The sequence below is a fragment of the Hoplias malabaricus genome, chromosome 1, assembly GCF_029633855.1.
Source record: "Hoplias malabaricus isolate fHopMal1 chromosome 1, fHopMal1.hap1, whole genome shotgun sequence".
In the NCBI taxonomy this organism is placed as follows: domain Eukaryota; kingdom Metazoa; phylum Chordata; class Actinopteri; order Characiformes; family Erythrinidae; genus Hoplias; species Hoplias malabaricus.
The window spans coordinates 61138161-61152780 of NC_089800.1; the positions used below are offsets into that span (position 1 = coordinate 61138161).

Here is a 14620-nt window from a genome sequence, read left to right on the forward strand (position 1 = left end):
CTCCCGTTCTTTTTGTCCCTCTTTGTCTCTCCCTCACTCTCTCTCTCTCTCTATCTGTCTGTCTGTCTGAAACATTTGTTCTGTATAAATGACCAGTTTAGACCCAGCAGAGCCCTAGCTGTAATAGGCTCAACAGTGGCTTGTAGCGAAGGCAGGGATTGTGCTCAGTTGTTTTTTACCCTGTGTTTACTCTGGAGCTGAAAGACCAGCTGGTGGTCCACGGTTGTAATCAGGCTATCATCCGTGTGTGAGTGTGTGTGTGTGTGTGTATGTGTGTGAGTGTGTGTGCGTAATGGTCATGGAGTATGAGCAGGAGCAGCTGGGGCTGAGTGGCAGTCGGGGTGGGGGGGACACTCAGAGAGAAGATAAGCCCAGGTGTGAAGGGCTTGCAGTGGGCCATGAGCTGTTTCACTCTGTGGGTTGGATTGCTGGGGGGTGGATGATGGAGGTGTTGATGGATCTATCACTGTGACCCTACAGCCCTGGAGATCTTCTCAAGCCGAGCCCACTTCCTGTCCTCAGGGTCTCTGATGGACAACGTTGACATAGCCAGATGGATCTGTATTAACCACACTGCTTCTGTAAAGTGCTGTCTACTAGTAATATCTCAGCATCAGTGTGATAATATCATGCGGTTGTCTTTTCATACTTATCTAGTTGTAAAAGTGAGATTTAGAGAGTTTAATCTCCATGTCTTGACTTTTCTTCTCACGCATTAGTCTAGAGAAGCACCAATCAATTTTTTTTCTCTCAATATATTGATTAGAATATCTGGCCTTGGGGTATTGACTGATACTGAGTACTGCTCTGGTACCAAAGCTCTTTATAAACTAAGCAGCAGTACTTAGTAATTAGATCAGTGCCAGACCAATATCTGATACATCAGATATAGCAGTTGTGGGTTGGTGCCAATATTTGGTATTTTTGATATGCTTATCTGCTGATATTAATAATGATTCGCTGAGAAATCTGGATTAAATATATGTGGATTCATGTTATAGCGAGATACAACAGAAATATAACATCCAGGTATTTTAGCACAGTAGTCCAGCAGTGGAAAAACTACTCCAAACATGGCATTAAAAACTATCTTTAAATGTTCTGCCAAATTAAAATGTCTGATAGTTTGTTAAAATGTCATCTGCCAAGTCCGATTGGAATCCAATATTATTCCACATCACTGGTTAACACGTTAGACAATGAACTCCACACACAGCATAATAAAGTAGGAAATCACTAAAGGCGCTTTTCCACTGTATGATACTTACACTACTCAACACTGTTCGACCTTTGGTACAGGGAACCTGGTTCATTTTTTCCTAAATTGTGGTCCACAACACTCTGAAACACACTGAATGTAGCCAATGACATCACAAAACACCAACTTTAATGGGAGCTGTAGGCTTTGGAATGGTTTGAACACGGCTAAATTTATCTGTGTTCAGACAGATCAATTCAGTTTTTTATTTCCCTTGTTTCACCATTTAGCTCTCGGTCTCCAAGGAATGTTTGCATCTCTTCAAAAGATAAAACAAATGTGATCTCTACTGTAGCTTGGAGATAGTACAAACAAATTCTTTGTTTTGAATTTCTGTACTTTTTTCATAATTTACAAGACTCTTTGGCCAGTCAGTGCTCTGCAAGGTTTGCACGTCAAGTTTAGTCCCTACTCTGCTTGCTTGGAACCACGAGGGGGCAAGTACTAATAAAAGTACCTGGTTCTAGGTGCCAGGTATCAAACTGGCCTAATGGAGAAGCCAAAAACCTGAGTAGAATCAAGTAGACTAATGTAGGAACCATGCACTGGAAAAGCACTGTAAGCTACTCCCTTTGTATTTTCATCCCTTTACCACCCCCTCCCCTCCACACACACATTTCCCCCAGGTTTTGTTAATAGCCCCTATTCCTTGACCCTTTCTCTGCCAAAACAGTTCACACTGAGGTGATTATCACCTTCAGGGAAAAGCCTGAACACTCTGAAGCCTCTTTGTTTTGTCTTAAAAGAGACAGGCTCGCCTTTGAAGGGGATTGTGAAACAAATGTAATATGTCAGCATTTTAGCATCACAATTCAACCACTTGTCTTGCGCAGGAGATGTCAAATCCGCCTGCCTCCTCCTTTCTTCAGCTCTTTCTTTTGGCTTGTCTTTTTGCTTTCGGTAAATTTCCTGCTCTTTTTAGAAGAGCGGGGACAACTAGAACTGTGTTTGGACAGTTTCCCTGTGCCTCGGAGCACACTGTTGTTGAGCAGCTCCCAGAGTGCCAGCTCATCAGAATCCCTTTGTGCATAATGCTGGACAGAGCTGAGCTGGGCAGCTCTCCGGGAGGAACAAGCACATGGTGACAGGTCACTCAGGGTGTCCTCAGGTGACTACGTGATGAGTGCTGTTATGACGGAGAGTGAGGGGCTGCACTTGTGTCTGTCAGCTACTGCAGTAAACACTGGTACTGGGTGGAACACAGGCCAACTGCTCTGCTGCAGTGAATATATACAGAAAGACCTGCTCACGCGTGGTTAAACGGAGCAGAATGTATCTGATGACTGTGAGCCCGAGTAGAGTCTTGAGTCTTGCAAGTGCAAAATAAAGAGTCATACTTTATTCTAGAAATTATACAAAAGAATTGTAAATCTATGAATTTATAAGCCATTTCATTTTTGGCACCTTATTCTGTCCCTCAAGCTGAAGGTTTCTATATAATGCTCCAGAGTGGGTGTATTTTCAGACTTGGAGTCTCAGTGTCACTGTGCTTTCACAGCACTACCATTTCTACAAGCACTGTAAGTTATGCCCTGAATACTTGGGGATCCAGGCCATTCAGCCAGATCTTCAGTTTGAGCCTAAAGTATGCCAATTCTTAAAGACGTATCCTGGAAACTCAACCACACCTGCCAAATCTGATCAGACAGCTCTGACTCGTCACTGAATATTTTAGACTGAAAGACTTTAGAGTACGACTCGCAGAGGTGCCAGAACGCCATGTGTTAGTGAAATTTGGTTTCTCCACTGACCCAACAGAGCTTTTTCTTTCACTTTCTCCCATAAATCCTGTACAGTGTGGTTTTAATGCAGCGTGTCTGTCACATAGCCACCTTACTACTTGAATCTTTTTCGATATAAACTGAGGTGAGGGGGTAGGGGGGGTAGGGCAGTTTTTCATGTTGACATTTGGTAAGAGAGGTCTGTGACAGCCTTGAAATCCACTCAGCTGCTATGAAAAGTGCTCTGTCAGGAGAACCAGGCGTTGCCACCAGGGGAAGAGGAGCAAGCATTAAGTGAGCCCTCTGGACACTGAAAAATCTGCTGATTCATGACCTCCCCCTCAAAGCCCATAGGGCTATAGGCGAGCCTCAGTATACTCAAGCCCACCATAAAGAGAGGAAATGGAGAGGAGAGGACACTGTCCAATCAATCAGGGTGGAAGTGCCTCTGTGGCCCGGGGCTGGCCTCCTGCTAGGAGAGTGAGATGACTTTGTTTGCAGGTCTTGAGTTGGTGAAGAGCTATTTTTATTTATTTTTTGATAGATAGAAAGTCTGCATTGAATGGAAATACAGAATGACATCTGCATTTATCAATCAGCGTGCTGCAGACTTCCCAGCAAATCCCTGAAGCTGAATTTTTATCTATTACAAATTGCCTTGTTTGCATTCATCCCTGCAGCATTTACATGGTGAAAGAGTTCAGCATGTGCCTTAGATAGATTACTAGCCCCAGCTCTCACTTAGTTATAACTTTCAATTCCCACAAGTATCACATTTATAGTCGACCCTAAGCAGTAGGGAGACATGTAGGTCAATGCGAAACCTTCTTACAAGATAGGGTCGACTAATCTCTTAAAAGGTCTGCGGTCTAACGGCTTGTAGAACAAAGACAGAGCTGAGAGAGGATATTAATTGTGTTCGCCAGTGGGATGGAATATGCATTGAAGGTTTTATGACCTATTGTCTATTCCGAAACACATGTGTTTGTTGTTTAATAACTACAATGAGGTCATCCAGTCCATATTTCCTTTATGACCTAAAGAAAACAAAGCTGGCAGCCTCCTTCCTCTTTTCTCGCTTCACCCCAGTAGCCTCCGAGCTCTAGACCTGCGTGAATATCTGATAACAGCCTTATGTCTAATTAGTCTGCAAGCTGCAAAGTTGATTTCCCTAAACAATACTGCTCAATTTCACAATTCATTCTTATTCATGGTGCAGCGCCAACCCCCACCCACACAAACTTTTTGAGTTTCTAATGAGTCCCAACTCGGTTGTCACACAGCATGCATTAGGTCATATTTCACTCGTTTAAGTTAAATTGCCAATGAGCTTGATTGGAATTGCCAAATCAGATCATCGCTCTTGTTCTTCTATTGCTGGGGCTTTGAACTCCTGTCTCACAAGGCCAGGATCTTTCATTGTATTATGTTATATATCTGGGGCTGGAACAGAATGGAGCAGTCTATAAAATGAAAGTAGTGTATGGATGTATAGTGTAGCCACAGGAACACCACAGAGCATTGTATTGACACTGATGTGGTGGTGGAATTAGCGTTCTCTTCTTTTTCCAGCAGTGACTCTGCGGACTTTAAAAACTTTAGCAGCACTGCTGTGTCTGATCCACTTAGACCAGCACAGCACACACCAACACACACAACCTCATCAGTGTCACTGCAGCGTTGAGAATGATCTACTACCCAAACCATACCTGCTTTGTGGGGGTTCTACTGACGAAGACGGCAAAATGAGGACAATAAAGTGTGCAGAGAAACAGGTGGACTACAGTGTAAATGTATAGCATAGCATATAGATTTAGATCTTGAGGAAATGTCTTGTTATTAACCTCTTAAATGCCTGCAACACACTGGACTGGACGTCTATGTACAACTCCTACCGCTTTGTTTTACCGCATTATAAAAATGAGGATATAACTTGATTAGGGATTTAAGATTGGGCTTTTACTTGAGTGCATTTTTCAACAGTCTTCTGAGTGTTTAAAGACCATAGATCAAGCAAACAGTGCTGAATCCTCCATTACCAACCTGGGAGGTCTTAAACAGGATGCTTTTGTTAGCCCAGCTTGTTGAGCTTACCTTAGCTCAGCTAATCTAGCCCACCTCTTTGAGCACTGAAACATGCGCACGTTACTGAGAGGTTAACTACCTATTGCCATTCTCTGTAGAGTAGCAGTGGACCCTGGAAACAGGCAGAGTAGAGCATTTGTTTGCTGTAGTTGTTGACCGAATGCCGTTCCACACGCAGATCATCTGGAGCAGAGTGGATTATAGCCTCTAATCAGTTCATGACCTGCCGCACTAGAGCCTATGACAATCTCTTTATGCTGCGGCAATCCCTGAATCTTACTCTCTCTCTTTTTCTCACTCCCCTTCTTACTCCTGCTCATTTTCTTTATCTCTCTAAGTACCTCCTCTTTGTACTAAGTCGTAAGTATTAGCACTAGTTTTCTAGACACAAACTAGCTTAGCTAATTAGCTCTGAGTAAAAAGCACTTTTGAATGAGCATTCTAATTTGACAGCAAAAGCAGTGGTTATAGTGATGAAGAGGTGTGACCAACTACTACTATATTATAATTCGTAGGATTTCTGTAGTTATTAATACTGACAATATGGCTTTTAATGATCTGCCTTTGCTTTAAGCAAAGGCTTTGAAAAATAATGTCATCCCCTAAAGGTCTGGACCCATATCCATTTTGCTGTCAACCTCGGTGCAGTTTTTCCATAATAAGGAGTATTGGCATATTTACTGCTCTTGGGATTGCACATTAACCCCTTCAACTCTGGGCTGATTATAGTGTTATTAATCTAAAGACTCATTATCCTGTGACTAATATGAATTATAAATGTTCCCTGTTCCTTTCCTATGCATTCTGAATGATCAGCTTTGTGTCAATCCATTTCTTGACCTGGGCAGTGGTCGTATTTGACCCACTCGATCTGCTCCACTTCTTGTCTTGTTTCCTACATCCAGAGTACTCTTATTCTCTCTCTCTCTCTCTCTCTCTCTCTCTCTCTCTCTCTCAAGTCTCTTTTCAACCCCTCCTCTCCACAGCTCTGTCACTCCAGCCCCCTCCCTGATTAATCACACACAAATGTTCCCAGCAGCCACTGGGGCTGTTTGTTGTGATAGCCCCAGAGTGAAGGAGTGCAAATAAATAAGCACTAGGTGTCCTCTGTGCCAGACAGTGATTAATGAACGAGGGATGAGGGGAGATGGTGGAGAGCAAGTGCTCACTCGCTCTCCTTCTCCCTCTTCTTTGTTCATTCACATGCCTCGTTGGGTCCCCGTGGCCCCACAATTTGCCTTCAGCTCCGATTCTGACTGTGTTTCTTATTTTTCTTTTTTAAAGTGCCCACATTGCTGCAAAACCCAGTAGAAAGTTGGAAAATAAAGGTGGGCAGAAAGAATCTAGCATCACCCTGTTGCATTTTTTTTTTTGCCAGTAGCTGCACGTGTTTGCGCTGGAACCAAGAATTCCCCGTTGTCAGTAATCTGTGAGAGAAACCTGATGCTGAGGGCACTCTAACTGTCACGCAGTTTTCAGCCATGCAGGGAGAAAAGGAGGAGGGAGATGAAAGTAGATGATAATCTCCATAAACAGAGAGACAGGCAAGGTCAACTGGAGACAGAGCGAGGTCTTAATTATCTGTGGGCATGGAAATCATCTTATGCCGCTGGCTGCCTGTGCTTTTTTTTTTTTTTTTTAAACATAGAACAGATTCATGCCTAGATCACCTCAGGAAAAAAGAATCACATGAAAAACAGAGGGGTTGGCAATACAACAAAAATATCACAATACTCTGAGGTATTTCATGAAACCCTGATATTGGATGTTTTATTGGCAATAGCACATTAGCTTGTGGCTTTAGATGGTCTAAGGTCACAATACCCAATGACTGACTAGAGGGTTAGTGTTTGTCATTGGGTGTTGTGACCTCAGACTCAAGCATGCTCCAGAGCACACAATTCCTCTGATTATCTATAGAGATTATACACTTATAAGGAATGTCCATAAATGTTTGCACATACAATTTAATTATGCTGTTTTTGTTGTAAACCATGCAGTTGGTCAACATTCTGTCCATAGTGTATGTAGAAGAACATATTGTATACAGCGATGTGTTAATTCATCCTAATGCCATCACTAAAAGCATCTTTACAAAATAAATGACGACAACCTGTTGGTAACTTCATTTCACGGCTTTTCAGCGCTTTACCCCAGGGGCCCAGGCTTGAACGATGCAACTCATTAAATAACACAAAAAGCCTGGCCATGCTTTATAGCTCTTGCTCGGTTCCTCCCCGCCGTGTCTAAGCCACGAGCAGCCGAGCCAGGATTAGCTGCACATCCTGTGTTTGGGGATGCCATTGAGGGGGCAATTTAGGAAACTGCAAACAGAAGAGAGTACTAACCTCAACCCCCACCACTTTCAGCTCCCAGCTTTTCAGTGCTTAAGTCCCCTACTCTCCACTTGGCCTCCTGCATTGTTGGGAGAGCGGAGGCTAGACTTTGCGGTGCTGTTTGGGGTGTTGGGGGAAAATGTTGTCTGGGGTTTTAGTGTTTTATTAGCAACATAACTAGCTCAGGAAACAGGAAGCTTAAAGTTCGGCACCTACCTGTAGGTATTCCTGTCAAAGCAGGGTTTCCTGGGAACAGACAGCAGGGTTATTTCAAGAATAAGTTCATGAGTCGTAGCTGGTTGTGACATGTTTAGTCTGGTGTCTACTTTTGTTGACGCTAGTGCTCGTGCCAGTGCGACAGGTCGTTACACTTCATAGTTTATTAATGAAAAGGGCCAGGCCTCTTAATTTGGGCTTCAAAGCAAGTCAGCCAGCTGTGTAGACGTTTGTACGCTTTGTGTGGCTTCGTAATTAGGTTAGCTGTTTTAATCAGCTTGGTTTATTTTCCCTGGTAAAATTTTCTAGGCACTCTTTTAGTCTTACTCATATAATAACGACCATGTGCAATTACTACATACAAAATAGATAAAGGGATTAGTTTTTTTTCCACTAACTCACACATGCGGAGGGTGGAGAAAGTGCTGAAATCATCGCTGTTTCTAAACGCACGAAGGAATTGGGGATTTTCTCTCCATGTTTCTTTCTATTTTAATTAGAATGTTTTCCATTTAGACTCAAACTGCTTCATTTATTTGGGGCTGGCTGGGGATTTCTGGACCAGACGCACTGGGGGAATATAGAAATCCCTGCTCAGTGAGACCTCAGCCATCATTTTTCAGTGTTCCACTCTCACGCTCAAAATGATTTACCTTCGCTCAGACAGCTGCTGACTGGCTCCACTCCAAAACGCCCAGCTCAGAGAGGGATAGTGTGATCACACAAATGCTCCAGCAAGGCATCGCGGAGCCCACTCCTTATATGACGCCCCCACCTTCTCTCTCTCTCTCTCTCTCTCTCTCTCTCTCTCTTTCTCTCTACGCTTTAGCACTTCTTTATATTTCCATCTCTCACTTCAGCCTATGGATCATTCTCCATGTATAACATTCTTATTCAGATGAAACCCATCTGCTCCCCTTTCTCCCACTCTCACACTCCAGTCACCCCTTTCCTGCCTCACTATCCCTCTTTTCTATATCTTAGACCTTACACTCTAACACTTAGTCTGTCTTCTACCACTCTATTCCCTGCGTATTGTCCATTGATTTGTAGATATATTTCAAAAGTAAACTTTCTAATGAAACGAAAACTTTCTGACGTTTCTGGAAATCAGGTCTCTTTTACATTGTATGACAATTTCATAACAGATGTGCCGAAATAATTTCACTTCATAAATATTGAAATTAAAGATTGTCTTCTATGTCTTGCCAAATAGTATCATTTTGGTCATCTGCGGTGTGTATTATATTTCATATAGCCTCCAATTCGAAGAAAAAAGCAACAACACATGATCGGTAGACTTTTCCTTTGTAGCATACTTCCACCATGTAACATAATTCCTGTATTTTCCAGTGTGTATATACTACTGTTTTACTGTTTTACATTTGAAGCACTAAATAACTAATGATCTAGTTGCTGACCTACGCTTTGCTTTGCGGTTAAGTGAATCAAACCAGTACGACTTGTTCTCTCCACAAGGGGAATCTGTGACTATCATTTAGTGGCCATACTTCGCTTAAAAGCTCATCATTTCCGACCGCCACATAATGCTAAATGCATGTTGTTGTTCTCCAACTTTGACAGAACATAACAACATAATTCTTACTGTGCTGGTGAAATACAGCACCTCAAGACTGTTTGTTACAGTATTATCCTAGGCAGGCCATATCGCAGTGGTGGCAGGGATGGAGCCCACAAATCTAGAGGGTAGAGTTAAAGTCAGCCAAGGGCTTTAAGCATGGTATAGGTAGGGTTTGTGTTTGTATAGACCTTGAAATAGGCTGATGGCCAACAACTAGGTAGCTACATGCTCTGTGCGCCTTAGTTTCCAGTGCAGACTGGTTAGGAGTACAGTGCAGACTGTGATAAGGCTGTAATGGCTTGCTGTGATAAACAGAATAATTGTGCATTTTTTACTCTTTGTCCTCAGGGAACATGTGTGTGTTCTGGACAAATGCTAAAACAACAACAAAACCACTACGTTTCCTTGTGCCACAGTAGGCTTAAATACTTGTGTGTCAGTTAGTATTATCAGTTCTAAGATTCATATTCCTCTAGATACATATCATAATACTAAAAGAAAGGAAAACCCACAAGACTCAGGCCAGTTTCCCATTCCTCAGCTGAAAATGAATGTAATAGATATGGATCAGTGAATGCAGCTGAAGCAAACCCTGCACCTGACACATTCCACAGAAATAAAGCCCAATTCCTTTCAGACTGAGCTGCTACAGTGGAAAGAACCAGGATAACTGCTTCCACACTTTTCTATTAAACTACAAAGAGAGAGAGAGAGAGAGAGAGAGAGAGAGAGAGAGAGAGAGAGAGAGAGAGAGAGAGAGAGAGAGAGAGAGAAAGCAGAAACAGAAGGGGTTAAGAGAAACAAGGGGAAAGAGTAGAGAAAGAGCAGGTTTATAGTGGGAATGAGTGAGTGAGTGGAGGGAGAAAAACAAGTAGAGGGATGAAGGGATCTATAAAAAAACAGAATAAAAGGGAAATAGAGAGCAATGGCAAAGAGCAAAAGGAAAGGGGAAACTATAAGAGCGAGAAAGAATGGGAATATTTAAAGGGAATATTTAAAGATAAAGAGATAAAGCAGCTCAATCAAAGGAGAGCATGAGTGATGTGAGGAGTGGGGCTCGTGATGGAATGATCATCCCTAGTGTTTCAACAGGAGCGTGTGGTGCTGTGAGGCATGTAGTGGAGGAAGCATGTGGAGAGCGACAGGAGAAGCATATGCACTGTCTGACTGATATCGTATATCACTCCCACTATTTATTCACGCTCAGTAGGAGTCAGTGTATTCACACTCTTGTTCACACCCTATTGTTGCCCCTCAGAAACAGTCCGATGTGTTGGGGTTAGCAAAGTGACTAGGAAGCGTTCCGTTCCCAGCTCAGGCAAAAACACCACAGTATATCAGTAACAGTGCCTGGGCAATGCTACATCAGCCTACAACCTCACCCTGACTAAAACCTGCTCAGAGTGTCTGGCAAATGCAATAAATATCATTATAAATCATTCAAACCTTCACGCCCTCTCTATCACTGTCTCACTGCTGTTTGTTTCATCCGTTCATGGGTAAGAAATGTTAGCCCTCTTTCCTGCACAAACAGCACAGCGCCATGTGTCTGGGGTTATTTAAAGAAGGCTTGTTTACTCCACATATATCCTTGGCTGGCTCCACTGGTCTAATATGTATAGCTACAGTGGCATGACTGAGCATGTGTTTGGATGAAACTAACCTTAGCCAGGGTCTTAGAAGGGTTTGGGTATACTCGGACAAATGTCAAATATGAGATAACCACAGAAGGACTCGGAATGCCAAACTATACTCACTAGCACTTATTGCACATGTTTAATGCACTGTTCAGAATAAGCCAGCCAAATGAAGTGGGGCCTTAAAAGCTCTTTGTGTGACACGTGAGTGTTGACTCGCAACCTCTTAACCCTGCTACTAAATCTTAGCTCAACTTGTGGCCTGGAGCTGCCTGCCCTGGAGGATGACATCATCTTTTGTTACCCTTAGCATGATGTAATTATTTTGTTAATCAGAGGAGGAAGGAGCTGTCGCTACATTACCTACAGTACTTGCTAACACTGCACTATGTAGCTGAAAGCTTGTAGATATCAGTGCTTCTTCTGAAGTCAAGATCTTGGCTGCATCCAAAGCCTAGATTTTGAACATTTCTGTAAGGATTTGATTGCTTTCAGCCACATAAATTAGCAATGCTTGCAGTGATTTTAGATGATTATTTCTGAATCACAAAATCTACTTCAGCTCAGTTTCTGTGCTTCACATTCCAGTCTTGAGGGACTTCTAAATAACTAACTCCTGCACTGTTAGAACTGATAATACTAACTGACACACAAGTATTTAAGCCTAATGTGGCTGTTTGGGATTGGGCATGGTGATCTAAGTTGTTCTCTTTCCTCACATGTTATTGGCGATGCCTGTTTAGAAGAGTTGTCTTCAAAATTATGGAAAGTGTATCATTATTCCAGTTATCTCACACTTCTGGAAATGCTGCACAAAGGAGGTGTCTCTCAAATTACTTGGTTTATTGAAAAGAAAGGAAAGTAATTGTCGATTTTGTGAGACTCTGGCCGCCCAGGTTAATGGTGCTCCTTAATGGCATTATTTCATTATCTTCCCCATTAACTGCAGCAGAACCTCCCTCTGCTTCCGAGAGAGCATGATATCATCAGACTCACGAAAACAGAAGCCAAATCTGTAACAGCCCCAGGACACAGTTCAGCATTCAGCATTCAAGCTTTTGGGCTACAGATCAATAGTGGTCATTAAGGGACTATAATGAGGCTGGTTTGCTTGCTTGCTTTATTTATTTATTTGTTTGTTTGTTTGTTTGCTTGTCTGTATAAGCGAGTTTCCATTCCTCAGTGTTACAGGTATTCCTGCAAAAATGCGCACTTACGGAGGCGCTGACATTTAGGATTTATTTTCTTCTTCACAACAGATTTCCCTACTAGATTTCACTGTTAGATTTGTCTTATCTGTTAAATTAATTCATTTTCTTTTCTCATTTCATTCATAATAGTATTTCTGAAAATGAAGTATGCAGCCTGTTGATTAGATACTCCAGAAAGAAAAGGTGAGCCAGTCTTACAGAGATAACTGAATGGGACAAGGGTGGGCACAGATGGGTGTGCATGGGTAATGTAGTCTGATATCAGTTTGAGTGATCTGATCCCTGTCTGAATGGACAGAGCACTGTTATCTTGTTGAGCAATAACAACAACAACAAAAAAAAGCCCTGTTACTAAGAAGCAAAATGTCAAGGATGGTAAATAGGGCCAAGGTGGCAATTAGCAACAAGGGCTATCTTGACGAGAGAGAGCCTCACAAGCAAGCTAATGGGTCTACAGGGCTAATGACTCCCTGGGCCAAAGGAATTCTTCTTGCTAATTTGACAAAAGCTGAATAGCAGAAAGCAGGATCTGGGAAGATTATTGACAACAAGCCAAATGGTTTGGTCCTCACGCGAGCAGATAGGCTTCCTAGACCTGATACACACATCGACTCACACGTTCTCCCTTAGCTCCAAACACATGTCGGTCCTGTCGTTAGAAACAGCTTAAGGACCCTTTTGTAGCCGTAGCAGAAAACTGCTACATTTATCTTATCCTGAACTCTCTGAACTGCTGCTCTTGTGCTTTATGTGCAGAAACAGACAGCACTGAATCTGGATTTGAGCCAACTAACGGATTTGGGTTTGTGTGAGCTCCAGTCCTCCAAGCTCTTTTTCCCTCTCTGTAACATTCACATGTGCTCTGAATTGCTAGTGTGGCCCGAAAGAGCAATGACTTCAGGTTCTCTGTCACACTGAGCGAAACACACATTAGAATTTGTAACAGTCCAATATCGACTGCTGCTACTTCTTTGCAACTCTTATTTCACAGGAGGACTTAGTATCAGGGAGGCACTGTGACTTCTGAAATAAAAGATTCCCAATGGAGGGTTCTCTTCTGTTTTACATACACTCTGAAATGTACATTCTTCAGAGAGGAATGGTATAATTAGGAATTTGCCCTCCTTTCAGCATTTCTGGGAATGTTGTGCATTCACTATTGGAACATTGTGATGAGAATTTGATAGCACTCATTGATAGCCAACATTAATGAGGTCAGTTCCTGATGTTGGATGTTTATGCGGCTGAGCCAAAAAACGCACTGCTCCATAGTCAATGCTGAGAAGTACTTTCCATCACTGGACTCTAGGCACAGGCACAGTGGCATTAAAATAAAACACAGCTGCTACAAAGGTTCCCATTCCATTTCCACGCTTTACTATGAAGGTTATGTAAGCTGTGTCTGCACAATTAAAATTTTCCTTTTCCCACAGTGCATCATCTTAGATTAAGTCAGTTCTAAAGGTGTGAATACCAAATCCTGAACCTCGTTATCGTGAAGTTAAAATCATGGCATGAGTGCAGCATCGTTAAAGCCCCAATAACACATGATGTACAAGCTGAGGCTGAACAAAACACACTGCACTTGGACCTGCTCCGTGTTGTGGTCATTTTTCTACAAACTTCAATAAACATGTGTTGCTCTTTCATCCTCTCTTCATTTCTGCTTCTCTGCTGCCAACAAGACAGAGGAGGTGCAGGACTGATTGAGACTGACAAAGAAGGAGAGGGAGCCTATGAATGTGTAGAACATATTGCTCGAGTTAAAGAAAAAAACACAGCATGAATAGTAAGAAAAAAAGAATAAGGACAGAATGAAGAAAGGCAGCAGAGTAGAATGAACAGACTGGAATACATGCTTAACACATGCAGTGTGGCATTTTTCAAAAATGTTTATTATTTTTATTTTTTATTCATTCATTCATTATCTGTAACCGCTTATCCAGTTCAGGGTTGCGGTGGGTCCAGAGCCTACCTGGAATCATTGGGTGCAAGGTGGGAATACACCCTGGAGGGGGCGCCAGTCCTTCACAGGGCAACACACACACTCACACATTCACTCACACTTTTGAGTCACCAATCCACCTACTAACATATGTTTTTGGACTGTGGGAGGAAACCGGAGCACCCAGAGGAAACCCACGCAGACACGGGGAGAATGCACCAACTCCTCACAGACAGTCACCCGGAGCGGGAATTGAACCCACAACCTCCAGGCCCCTGGAGCTGTGTGACTGTGACACTACCTGCTGCACCACCGTGCCGCCCTTTTTATTTTTTTATAAATTTTTTTGTTGTTTCTGGAAGACTTGGTTTTCTTCACTTGTATTCAGTCCAAATCCATCCTGCATAGGATGTATTTGAATTATGTTTGAATTATGCAGTGGTTTAACCCATAAAAGGTGAACTTATTGCTGGTGCTAAGAACATTTTATTATTGAAATATGCGGACCAACTTTCTCTGTTCTGGAGAAGCTGCACATAATCCCAAGATCACAGTGTATAAAGCCCCCCAGCATCTGGCTGTGGATCAGTGAAACTGTGTTCTCTGGAGTGATGGAGTATTGTTTTTGA

General features: G+C 42.5%; 1 protein-coding gene across 2 annotated transcripts in view; it reads left to right on the forward strand.

The window, feature by feature from the left end:
* The window catches only part of kif26ab (kinesin family member 26Ab), a 58893-nt gene that overhangs the window by 14942 nt on the left and 29331 nt on the right, over positions 1–14620 (forward strand). The window lies entirely within an intron of this gene.